The following is a 13,857-nucleotide window of genomic DNA, read 5'->3' as shown; positions in this document are numbered from 1 at the left end:
TCTGGGCCCGTCCTGGCGAGTGGGAGGCACAAGTGAGTACAGCCTGGAAAAGAGCATTCCACCTCATTTTTGGCTCAATTACCCTTTCTTGAAATGCCACAGTCCCTCAGAGAGGGGCCGTGCTGGGCCCCATAAGATGGGAGATGCAGGTTCACCACCAAGGCAGAGCAGGTAGATTTGCTCCTTTAACTTTCTGGAGGCCGAGATCAGAACAAAAGCCATGAGCTCCCTATGGTTTGGGTTGAAGAAAAACTTCATTCATCCACTCCAAGGCAATTTACATCCAGGCCAAGTGGGACGCCCTGGCTTTCCGCTCTACCCTCAGAAAAGGGCTTGACCAAGGAAAGAGATGTAAGCAAAGTAGGCTGCAGGCACATTGAACTCTCTGAAGACATGAGCCTGTTCCTCCAAGTGAACCTTGGTGGGTGTGGCCCCAGCTCCCACGGAGGTGTCAGAGCTACCATCCACTTCTACATTGGACAGGGACGGCTGGAGCCAGAGTTCCTGGGCTCAGTAAGCAAGTCCCCCTTTCTCACAGAACACTTAGAGGCAGCTCTCAACCACTCAGACCAGATGAGTGAGCACATTCTCACACATGTCCCATATTCCCCAAGTCAGTAACCAGCCCCTTGCAGAAGACTGGCGATGCTTTATACCTCAGGGTCCTTCTGAGAAACAGGTTTGTCGTACAGGTTCTCCTTTTCAACATGGATAAGCATTTTATTGTGTATTGATTCTAATGTAACATTAGCTGGAAATAATTCTTCTGGTGAGAAGAGCATAATTCTGCTGGCTTCTGGAGACTGGAATAAGCTTTAGCACCCTCAAGGAGGAAGCCCTGTGAGAGGAGGAAGTGGCCATCATGAGCTTCAGCAAAGACAGCTCTGCAGATTGCATTGAACTTGTAGACAAGTCTCCACCCGACTACCCCAACCTCAGGGGACCAGTAACTTGACAGTCTGTGTCTCAGTTTACTTGTCTATAAAATGGTTATGAATAATTGTATTGGCCTCATAGGGTTGTAGTGAGAATTACAGCAGCTGGCTGAGAGCACCCAGCCAGCCCCATTCCTGGAGAAAAGCAGAAGTTTGGTTCTTGGAAAAGGTGCATATAGATTCTTAAAGAAATGATGTCACAGGGACCACCTTGCTATCCCTAAAAACCAGGGATCTGTTTTTAAGTCAGTGACCCAGCCTGCTACAGTGGAATCCCAGTTTTAGGATAATGTGGGGTCAGCTTTCCTCACTCCATTGCATGCCAGGGCCCACCCTTGGGTTTTAGGCTTGGAAAAGTTATAGCTACCAATCTCCTCCTTCAGTGACTTTCCATGGCTTGGAGAAGACGGTCCAGATCCCCATCCTGCAGCATAAGGGCCCTGTTTGACCGGCTGCCACTCAGTCATCTGCTGAAGGCTGGTGCCTGTGTACTCTATGTTCTGCTGATCGAGGTGCCCTCACCTTTCCCAACGCATCACGTGGGGACACACCCCATCTGTGTGCACAGGGAATGCTGTGGAATGCATGTAGAGCACCCTCCCTCATCTCCTTGGCATGCTTCTATCATCTCTCAAGATGCAGTTCACCTTGTGTGGGAAACCCTCTTGAATCCCCAGCAGTTAGCTGCTCCCTCCTCCGACCTGTGAACACACCTCTGAGATTGTACCATGCACCGTGTGGGAGCAGTCTGCTCCTAGCATTCTTCTCTAATAGGGAACTCTGCCTTCCCACCTTCTACACCTGGCACATGGACAGTGTTATAAATGTTGGTTGAATATAGAAATTGGTAGGAAGAGATCTGGAGTCAGGGCCTAGTGCTCCTGGGGATGGCTCAGCTCCTGTTCTGAGACAGAATGAAATCCCTAGCAAACTGCAGAACAACCAAGGAGAAAACCTATCTCAGAATTTAGCTCCCCCAACACACTGAAGTCTTGTATCAAGCATTTACCCACCTGCTAGAGATCAGTGGCTCTGGAAGAAGCAGCATATAGACCTTTGTTCCTGGGCAACACTAACCCGAGGCATACCTGAGGAAATGTGAACCTGTTATCTGCTAGTTTTTGAGATCCCCTTTACCTCCACCTGGTGGGGAACGAGTCATCCCCTGCTGTCTGCTTTTTGCCCTCTTGATACCTGGATTCTTCTACCAGAGTTAAATGTCTAGGTTTTCAGCAGAGACTTTTCAAGGGGCTGAGACCTTCTGAGCCTGAAGAGTGTTATTCCTCTCTCTTGCTCTCAGTAGCTTGATTTGTAGTTCAGTCTACCATTTACTCTCCCACAAGGATTGGGATATATTGTATTATTGTCCTTGTTCTTCACCCTCTATGGCCTTTGCCATGTGACTTCGATGTACTTCCCACTTGAATTGGGGCATATTTCCCATACTTCTTGCCATTGGGTGTAGTTATATGACTTGCTTGGGACAATAGAATGAGGTATTTCTACTCTCTTCCCTGAACCTTTGCCATGGCCATGAGAACATGCCAGCCTAGCTGCTGATCCCAGGAGAAAGATGAGAGACATGTTGGGCAGAGCCAAGCCCCTAGACAGCCCAGCCTAGATTAGCTGACTCTCAGTTAGCAGAGACCCTTGAGAAATAACTGATGACTGTTGTTATAAGTATTTGGAGTGGTTTGTTACATGGCTTCATTGAGGTGATAGTTAACCATAGAGAAATTTGGGGCATAACAATCTGATGCCCAGGACACTGCCCTGTCCCTTTGGCATGGGAAGCTCATACTGAGAACATCAACTTTGGCACAAACACACAGCCCCCTCCTCATGACAAAAGTGGATAGCACATGATCCAGGGTTGTCTTCACAAAAGACTTGTGTCCTTGTGAGATGGAGTAACACTGACAACAGGAGCTGAAGTGTTTCCACCAACTTCTATTTTCCATTTCCCCTCCTCCCTCTCTCTCCCCTCTACAAGAGTCTATAGGCTCCTGGTGATGAACAACAACAACAACAGAAACCTCAAAGAAACCTTTGTTTAACTCTCAACACATCTGTTCTTCATTTATAGGAATAATGGCTAACAATATTAGAGAGTTTACATCTATGTCCAGTACTATGCACTTTTATAAATGATTGTTCATTATTTATAGAATCCCTGTGATGTTGGTGCTAAGTAAAGGTGACACTTTAAGTTCACCACAATGTCTGCTCTGGGAGCAGAAAATAATGTCTTCAAGGCTACGTGTAGATCCTTCATCCGCAGTGCACTTACCCTGGTGTGGTGCTTTCTTTAAGAAACACTCTGATTGACCACAGAAATGCATAGTCCACAGTTCATTCTAGGAGCTTTGTTATATGGATGGAGTGCAGGGTGATAGTCCTCCACTTTTTTTTTTAACCAAAAGAACAGGATTTTTCTAAGTAGATATTTGGCATAGATGATGGCATCTTTTTTTCTACAAACAGATTTTAAAAACTTTTTCTCTTGTCTAGTTTTCAAAAGTATTTGTATACTCATTCTTGATTAAAAAAAAACTCTCAGAAAATTAGGAATAGAGGGGAACTTTCTCAACCCAATAAAGAATATCTACCAAAACCCTTTGTTGACATTATATTTAATGGTGAGACCCTAGAATCTTTTCCAGTAAAATAAGGAAGAAAGCAAGGATGCTCCCTCTAACCACTCCTTTTCAGCATCACACTGAAATTCCGAGCTAGTGCAATAAAACAAGCAATAAAACTATACTGATGAGGAAGGAAGAAATAAAACTGTTTTTGTTTTCAGATGACGTAATTGTTCTATTTAGAAAATTCTCCCCCAAAACGAAACAAGAAAACTCTGGATACTATACATGATTACACCAAAGTTGCAGGATACAAGGCTGATGTGTAAAAGTAAATTGCATTTTTTTTTAAGCAATAGGAAAGTTTATTAAAATCAGGTGAGTTCCAACAAAAGATGGCTCTGGCTTACATAGTACATCAGTTCCATGATGGCTTCATATACCGAGGTTTTGTTTTTTTTCTTTTTCCTTTTACTTATTATACTTTAATAATAAATACTTTAATACTGGGATACATGTGCAGAATGTGCAGGTTTGTTACATAGGTATACACGTGTCATCGTGGTTTGCTGCACCCATCAACCCATCATCTACATTAGGTATTTCTCCTAATGCTATCCCTCCCCTAAGCCTCCAACCCCCTGGCTGGCCCTGGTGTGTGATGTTCCAATCAGTGTGTCCATGTGTTTTCATTGTTCAGCTCCCACTTATGAGTGAGAACATGCGGTGTTTGGTTTTCTGTTCCTGTGTTAGTTTGCTGAGAATGATGGTTTCCAGCTTCATCCATGTCCCTGCAAAGGACATGAACTCATCCTGTTTTATAGCTGCATAGTATTCCATGGTGTATTTATGCCACATTTTCTTTATCCAGTCTATCATTGATGGGCATTTGGGTTGGCTCCAAGTCTTTGCTATTGGGAACAGTGCTGCGACAAACATACCTGTGTATATGTCTTTATAGTAGAATGATTTATAGTCCTTTGGGTATATATCCAGTAATGGGATTGCTGGGTCAAATGGCATTTCTGGTTCTAGATCCTTGAGGAATCGCCACACTGTCTTCCACAATGGTTGAACTAATTTACACTCTCACCAACACTGTAAAAGGTTTCTCATTTCTCCACATCCTCTGCAGCATCTATTGTTTCCTGACTTTTTAATGATCACCATTCTAACTGGTGTGAGATGGTATCTCATTGTGGTTTTGATTTGCATCTCTGTATTGACCAGTGATGATGAGCTTTTTTTTATATGTTTTTTGGCCACATAAATGTCTTCTTTTGAGAAGTGTCTGTTCATATCCTTTGCCCACTTTTTGATGGGGTTGTTTGCTTTTTTTCTTGTAAATTTGTTTAAGTTCTTTGTAGATTCTGGATATTAGCCCTTTGTCAGATGGATAGACTGCAAAAATTTTCTCCCATTCTGTAGGTTGCCTGTTCACTCTGATGGTAGTTTCTTTTGCTGTGCAGTAGCTCTTTAGTTTAATTCAATCTCATTTGTCAATTTTGGCTTTTGTTGCCATTGCTTTTGGTGTTTTAGTCATGAAGTCTTTGCCCATACCTATGTCCTGAATAGTATTGCCTAGGTTTTCTTCTAGGGTTTTTATGGTTTTAGGTCTTATGTTTAAGTCTTTAATCCATCTTGAGTTAATTTATGTGTAAGGTGTAAGGAAGGGGTCCAGTTTCAGTTTTCCGCATATGGCTAGCCAGTTTTCCCAATACCATTTATTAAATAGGGAATCCTTTCCCTATTTCTTGTTTTTGTCAGGTTTGTCAAAGATCAGATGGTTATAGATGTGCGGTGTTATTTCTGAGGCCTCTGTTCTGTTCCATTGGTTTATGTATCTGTTTTGGTACCAGTACCATGTTGTTTTGGTTACTGTAGACTTGTAGTATAGTTTGAAGTCAGGTAGCATGATGCCTCCAGCTTTGTTCTTTTTGCTTGAGAATGACTTGGCTATACGGGCTCTTTTTGGTTCCATATGAAATTTAAAGTAGCTTTTTTCTAATTCTGTGAAGAAAGTCAATGGTAGCTTGATGGGGATAGTATTGAATCTATAAATTACCTTGGAGAGTATGACTATTTTCACAATATTCATTTTTCCTATCCATGAGCATGGAATGTTTTTCCATTTGTTTGTGTTCTCTCTTGGTAAATTGCTTTCTTACATACATATCAGCAATAAATAAGTGGAATTTGAAATTTTAAAAAATCATTTATATTAGCCCTCAAAATGAAGTACTTACATATAAATCTAACAAAATATGTACAAGAACTATATTAGGAAAAAGACAAAACTGATGAAACAAATAAAAAATATTTAAAAAATTAAAAAATGAATGTTCATAGAGTAAATTGTCAAAATTTCAGTACTTCTCAATTTAAACTATATATCCAATGCAATCCTAATCAAAATCCAACAAATTATTTTGTAAATATTGGCAAACTAATTATAAAGTTTATATGGAGAGGCAAGAGACTCAGAATAGCCAATACATATTGAAGGATAAGAACAACACTGGGGAATTGATATTACTTTCCTTCAAGACTACTATAAAGCCACAGTAATCAAGCCAGCGTGGTATTGTTGAAAGAATCGATAAATAACAGATCAATGGAACCAAATACAGAGCCTAGAAATAGACCCACATACATGCTGTCAGCTGCCCTTTGACAAAGAAGCAAAAGCAATACAATGGAGCAAAAACAGTCTTTTCCACAAGTGGTGCTGAAACAATTGGGCATCCACATGCAAAACCATTAATCTAGATACAGACCTTACACCATTTACAAACAGTAACTCAAAATGGATTATAGACATAAATGTAAAATGCAAAGCTATAAAACTCCTAGAAGACAGCATATGAGAACATCTCGATGAGCTTGGATATGGCAATTACTTTTTAGATATAACACAAAGAAAGAAAAAATTGATAAGTTGAACCTCATTAAAATTAAAAACTTCTACTCTGTGAAACACGCAGGTAAGAGAATGTGAAGACATGCCACAGACTGGGAGAAAATATTTAAAGACCTGTTATTCAAAATATACAAATAACTCTTAAAAGTCAACAGAAAAAAACAAACAACCCAAATAAAAAGTGAGCTGAAGACCTGACTGAACACCTCACCAAATAAGATACAAAGATGACACACAAACGGGCGTATGAAAAGGTTTTCAACATCCTATGTCAGCAAAAAATTAAACATTAAAACAATGAAATACTACTACATACTTATTGGAATGGCTCAAATTCAGAGCGCTGACAACATATCAAATTCTGGTGAGCCTGCATAGCAACAGAAACTGTCATTAATTGCTGGGGGGAGGGCAGAATGGTCCAGCCACCTTGGAAGACAGCTTGCAAGTTTTTTACAAAATTAAACATACTTTAACCATATGATCCAGCAATTGTACTCTTTAGTGTTTGCCCAAAGGAGTTGAAAAATTAATATCCATGCAAATATCTGCGTGTAGATGTGTGGATATTAACTTTTATTCATAGTTATCAAAACTTGGCTTTATTCATAGTTGGCCAAACTTGGAAGCAACCCAGATGTCCTTCAGTAGATGAATGGGTAAATAAACTGTGGAACATCCAGACAACAGAATATTATTTAGCACTAAAAAAAAAAACAAAAAACGAGCTATCAGCCCATAAAAATACATTTAGGTAACTTAAATGCATATTACTAAGTGAAAGAAGACAATCTGAAAAGGCTGTATACTGTATGATTCCAGCTATATGACGTTCCGGAAAAGGCAAAACCACAGAGAGAGTGAAATGACGAATGGTTGCCAGAGACTAGGGGAGGGAGAGAAAGATGAATGATGGAGCACAGAGCATTTTTAGGGCAGCAAAACAACTCTGTATGATACTGGAGTGGCAGATACATGTCACTATACATTTGTCAGAATGACACAGCACCGAAAGTGCGCCATAATGTAACCTGTGGGCTGGGTGGTAGTGATGTGTCAACATAGGCTTATCAGTTATAACAAATGCGCTGCTCTGGTGGGGAACGTGGATAATGGCAGAGGCTGTGAGTGAGAGGGATGGGAGATATGTAGCAAATCTCTGTATCTTTCTCTCAATTTAGCTGTAAACCTAAACCTGTTCTTTAAAAAGTCTTCGACAAATAGCATTTGTAACAGCTAAAAAACTCTCTCTGCCACCGGGCAATATTTCCTCTTACCTACAGCAGCCATTCTGAGGTCTGGTCTCAAGGCCCAGCCTGTCCAGCTCATCTCAGATTGTATTATCCTTCCCCTCACTGGGTTTCCTTGGTCATCTCGGCATTTGCTGTGCCCACAGTGTCTTTCCTGGTTTCCCTCCAGGGTTCTTCCTTGCTTGGAAAGCTTGATTCCACTTGCACCCTCCTGATTCTGCTTATCCTCCAATGGTAACTGCTACATGACATTTGCTCCAACAATGCTGTGACTCTGTTTTATATCATGGCTCTCCTTCCTTGTCCTCCCTCCCTCCCTCCCTGCCTTCCTTCTTTCCTTCTCTCCTTCCCTCCCTCCTTTCTTCTTTCCTTCCCTTCTTCCTTCTTTCCTTCTTCCTCCCTTCTTTCCTCGTTTCCTCCCTCCCCCCTCCCTCCCCCTCACTCCCTGCCTTCCTCCCTTCCTTCCTTCCTACCTTCTTTCCTTCCCTCCTTCCTTTCTTCTCTCCTTCCCTCTTTCCTTTTTCCTTCTTTCTCCCTTCCTCTTCCCTCCATTCTTTCTTCTTTCCCTCCTTCTTCCTCCATTCCTTTCTCCTTTCCTCTCTCCCTCTAGCCTTCTCTCCCTCCCTACACTCTCCCTCCCTCTCTCCCTCCCTTTATTCTTTCCTTCCTTTCTTCTTTCTCTCTTTCCCTCCTTCCTTTCCTCTCTCCTTGCCTCCTTTCTTCTTTCCTTCTTACTCTCTTCCTTCTTCCCTCCATTCTTTCCTTTCTTTCTTCCTTCTCTCCTTCTTCCTTCCTTCCTCCCTCTGCATTAGTCTGGCTGATCTAGTCAGTTGTCAAGTACATGAAAGTATAGAATTACAAATGGTCATTTGGATGAAGAAAAAATAACAGGTAATGTGAAGTCACAAAACTTGGCATAGTCTGAAGGTCAGAGTCAATTTCCTGGAGGAAGAGCAGCTTGAGCTAGGACCTTGAGGAAGGGTATGAATTAAACTCTTGAAAGGGAGGGGAAGGCCTTGAGGAAGGACAATCCCAGCACATTTCTTCAATTCATTCATTCAATCATCTACACATCCATTCCACACAAATCAATGGTCACCATCCTTGAGAAACACTGGAGGGCCTGTGACAAGGCTGGGGCTAATGGAGAGGGAGGCAGATACTGCTGGGCCTTGCAGGCTAAGTTTAGGATTAGTGAATAGATAGGAAGTGCAGTAGAAAGACACTGCCAGATTTTAAGGAGGGGCTTCTCAACACCAGAAGTGTGTTTTGAAACAATGTTATCTTGGGTTGTGGGTTCCTCAGAAGTAGGCTCTGAGATGGAGAATGCACGTGGAAAGTTTCTTAGGATCTTGGGTCTTAAGATACTGGAATCTTGGGGTCAACACCTGTGAACAGGAAGGTGTGGGAAGACAGCAGCATTGGGCAGAGAGAGGAGCTGAGCTGTAGTGCAGTCTCAAGGGGAAGCCCCAATTGACCCCATGGTATGCATTAGACCTGGAATGTCCCTTTAAGTGTCCTGAGTTAGGATGCAGGGGCTGAACCCCATGTCCATAAGCCCTTGGATGGGGCTGAGCCTGCAAAACATCTGACCCTGAGTACAGCTCTTTAGCAGGAGCACGGGGGAGGAGGGTGTCTGCAGCAGCACTTCCAGCAGCGGTGGGAAGAAGCCCTTTTCAAGGGAGATCTAGACAGCTCATCCAGCATCACCACAGACACTGGTGTTAAAAATCCACCCTTGCTTGTGTCCTTCTCGACCATTTGTTTAGTTGTGGTCACCAGATTCTCATGCAACATTTAGTTATTGGCTGGCCTTCCTTCTTTTCCCTCCATTCAAACTTATGTCTCCTTAAGTGGATGGGCCATATCTTATGTTGAACTGTGGAATGCATCCACGTAGAATTCAGCCCAAGGCACTAGACAATTGCTTGGTGACAAATGCATTCAAGTTCTGACCCAGAGCCACAGACTAAGAAAGTAGCTGCTTGCAATTACTTGTTGAATGATGGATGAGCAACAAACTTTCTAGCGATTTTCCAACGCGTGACAGCTTTTTATAATATGCTTTTCCTATAAGCTGTAGAGGAAATAGTTGCTGTATCCTGGGTTGAACCTACCAGGTCCCGTGTTTCCATTTTCTCAGATTTCTCCCCTTGTCCTCATCCTTTAGCTCTAAAATATGCCAGAAACACAGAAAACTTACATTGACTGTATACAGTCATCAGATACAAAGGCATATCAGGATCTAAGAACACAGAACATTATTCTGTTGGTCAATTAATTTAAAATGAAACCTTCCAGAAAATCAACTCTCTTTAAGGAACTGGTAGAGACCACTCCTGTGTCCCTCTACATTTGTTTCAGTTTTTATTAACTAGGGTTTCATAGTTCTTCAAACATGCTTTGACAATAGCACATTTCCTTAGTGTCATAGTCTAGTCACCTACTCTTGACTTTCTGAGGCTGAGAGTGTTCCTTTCCCTTGGCCCAGTTCAGTGAGGCCCAGCACATAGGGCCTCAACAAAACAAGGTCAAGAGAGGCTCCTAGGAGAGGGCAGTGCTGGCTGCATGGGTCTGGTGTTTACTGTGCTATTTCAGGCCCTTTCAGCCTCTGCCACATGAGTGGGATGGAGGCATTTGAGATAGGACTACAGTAGATATAGATAGTTCTCACCTACATGCCCACTGCCTTCATTGTTTATACACCTGCAGATGGCTTCTTGCTACAAGAGCCTCCAGACCTTCAACCTGCTGGCTTTCCCGGGCTGCAAGTCCTCTGACTGGCCTGTGTGATGGACTGGCTAAAAGGACCAGAAGTAATGCCTGGGAATAGTCTTCGATCAGTTATGGCTAGGAATAATAATTAAATACTTGGGTCCCCTGACCCTTGAGTGGGACAACTCTGCAGCATGTTATGAACTTCATAACTCCAGGTCCCCAGTGGGATTAAGCTCCATGTGTCCACAATGGCAGCTTGCTTGACCCCACGCTCTCCAGACTTCTCCCTCTCACTTCCCCACTCTCCTGCTGGTGCTTCCTGGAGCTCCCAAACAAACCAGGATCTGCCTCTGGAGAGCCCAGCCTAAGACAGAGGCTGTCCGGATATCTTTACATGGCCTAGAGGTTATAACCTGCCCCATCTGTGCAGAAGCCCTTCCATGTCTCATCCATAGATGGGAGATGCTTTGTGAACTTCTGTTCTGTGGCTCCAAATGAATACTCACCCTTCCTTTGAGAAAACAGACAAAATGCAACCCCCATTGTGACACCTACCTGTACTCTACGATGTCTTAAGGCATGCATTTACAGAAGGTGCATGGGCACCATGTCTACCTCACCTCTCTAAAAATGCACCTGTGGGCTGCTGAGTCCATGTTATTATTTTCTAAGGCATAACACAATGCAATAAGATACACTATTCCATCACCAAAATCCAGCTTACTCATTTCCTGGGTGCCATGGTCCTGGGCATTATGATATGTCTAACTAAGAAAGTATAAGGAGCAAACTTGGAAGAGCCAGAATGTTTTGCAAGGGCACCTCTCTAAGCAGCTCACACTTGGGGGCTGGATAGGGAAAGCTGTTTACAAAGCATTCATGAGAAACCCAGCACTGTAGTTCCAGGTTCTGAACCCCAGAATGCTCCACACATATGTAGGGGCTGCTTGAGTGACAGCATCACCTGGGGTTGGGCTGGAGGGACCTGGAGTCCCGTCAACATGGCCATTTTTGTTGGACATTCTGCTGACCCGGCTCACATGGGCAGGACTGACAGTGGAAGGTTGGCTTCTTCTCTCATCTTCTGCCAGAAATCTGTCAGGATTTCCTTGCTCTGTAAGGTGAATCTAGATCCTTAGAAAATTAGACCTAGATGGAAGGATAAAGGTGCTTTATTTCTGAATAAAAAAAGTTGAAGGGTGATCCAATGACATTTTTCAACAGGGAAGTCTTATTGTACAGATGGCGACCAGGTCTTCCTTTCACTGAGGCAGGCCAGTCATGGGGACTGGGCTTAAACAAAGACTCTCCAGATGGGAGGCTCTGCTGGCCCCGGAATGAGAGCCTAAGAGATCTATCAGCATTTTTTTTCTCAGAGTTTTGCTCTGTCACCCAGGCTGGACTGCAGTGATGAGATCTTGGCTCACTGCAACCTCTGCCTCCTGGGTTCAAGCAGTTTTCTGCCTCAGCCTCTCAAGTAGCTGGGATTACAAGTGCTTGCCACCTCGCCCAGCGAATTTTTGTATTTTTAGTAGAGACTGGGTTTCACCATCTTGGCCAGGCTGGTCTTGAACCCCTTACCTCGTGATCCACCCACCTCAGCCTCCCAAAGTGCTGGGATTACAGGTGTGAGCCACCGTGCCCGGCCAAGAGATCTATCATCTTTCCTAGAGATGTGAGTTGATGAATAAGACTGGTACTTGTCTATGTTTTAGACTTTGGTTAACAGACTGTTCTCTGAGATGGACCATAGCATTTTATGGAAGCTTGTTGCACTATCTGAAGAAATGTTTGTCAAATAGAATATTTTAGGGTATACATGTATGGGTTAAATTCAGGAAATATGCACTACCATAAATATTTATGAAGATATTAGGTTAGTGCAAAAGTAAACTAATGGCAAAAACCGCTATTACTTTTGCACGAATCCAATATAACTGAAACATCCTGTTGTTTTTCCTCTTCTATCTATGAAACACACCTCCTCTCCATCTTTAGTGACCCCTTCATGGTGATGCCGGTGTGTTTTAATATCTTCAGGAGTCCCTCTCCTCTCCTGATGGCTTTTTAAACAGCCACACAGCAAGACCTAAGCAGGGCCAGGCCATACTTGTGGGCGCCCCTGTGTCCTAGGGTGCCTGATAAGTGCTGGCTGCTGTGAGTTACTGGGTAACGACTTTCATTTTGTCAACAATCTGGGTAACAAGCTCACCCAAATTTTAATGAAAACATATTTACAATGGGTGAATTGTGTTCATCTTTAAAGCTTGAATTGTATCCATTTTAAACCTTACTCTATAGCACAAGTAACTGCCACTTTGAGTTGTATAACTTTAGACGGGCCTTGTGATTTCCGAGCCCAAGAACAAAACGTGTGTAACAGGCTTGCCTAATCACTTTATGAGAAATAAATAAGATGAGGAACATGAAACCACTCCTTCGAGTATACAGTAGGGGTATTTTAATTTTACTCTAATAAAAGGAATTAAAATGGGATATGAAATGTATAAAATGAAGTGGATTGCTGCAGAACAGCTCTGGCAACAGGGGCAGGCATGCTTGGGAACACTGTCTCAGTCCCCTCTTCTAGGTCTGCCTCCTGGAAGAGCAACAGCTGGGCTTGGCTGAGGCCAGACAGACACTATCCATTACACTTTATTATTAAGGCTTTTCAACAGCTATTGAAGGCACTGACCCACTGTAATGTCCAGTTTTCAACATCATAGAAAGAAAATGAAGAAATGCTAAGGACAAATTCTTTTTGCTGCTTATAAATGAAAGTATAAATTGATGTTAGAAGAAAAATGCTATAATAGAAAACAAAAAGCTTTAGTGAGTATTAAAAAGGAAAAAAAAACAAGGTGCAAGGAAGAAAGAGCTAGCAGAAAGCAGGCTGAGCTCATCAGGCTTGCTGTGGTAAAGATGTAAAAGTTTGCCGTTTCGAAGAATAAAAATATGTCTTTATGGTTTATATCCTGAAATCATATGCTCTATTACACCATCAGTTTCTTTCTCACTGAGTGCTCTTTTTCCTTACAATAAGTACATTTTTCTTTTTATTTTTACTAGGATCTAAGACTTCAAAGAAAACCTATAAACTCAATAAAGTTTCTCCTGAAACCTACAACAAAGAAAACAATGACAAAGGAATTGCCCACAGTTCTGTGACTCCAAGTGAATACCACAGAAGAGATGGCCGCACTGGGCTCTCCTACCTGTTTTTAGAATCATGAGACAATCCAGTAGTAGAAAGAAAACTAAGAAAATCAACTCTCTGGGCTGCTATCTGCCTGTTTCAAGCCTCAGATTTTGCAAATATCTATTTTATAGAATCAGCAGAAGCAAGCCAATAATGTCTTTATGCAATCTACTTGAAATCAAAAATAACAAAGATGTCAGTCAATACTTTGCAAATGATGTTTATGCTAGCCTGGGACTCATTGTCTGCTATG

The sequence above is a fragment of the Hylobates moloch genome, unplaced genomic scaffold (assembly GCF_009828535.3).
Source record: "Hylobates moloch isolate HMO894 unplaced genomic scaffold, HMol_V3 SCAFFOLD_21, whole genome shotgun sequence".
Classification (NCBI taxonomy): domain Eukaryota; kingdom Metazoa; phylum Chordata; class Mammalia; order Primates; family Hylobatidae; genus Hylobates; species Hylobates moloch.
This window is presented reverse-complemented; position numbering follows the sequence as displayed.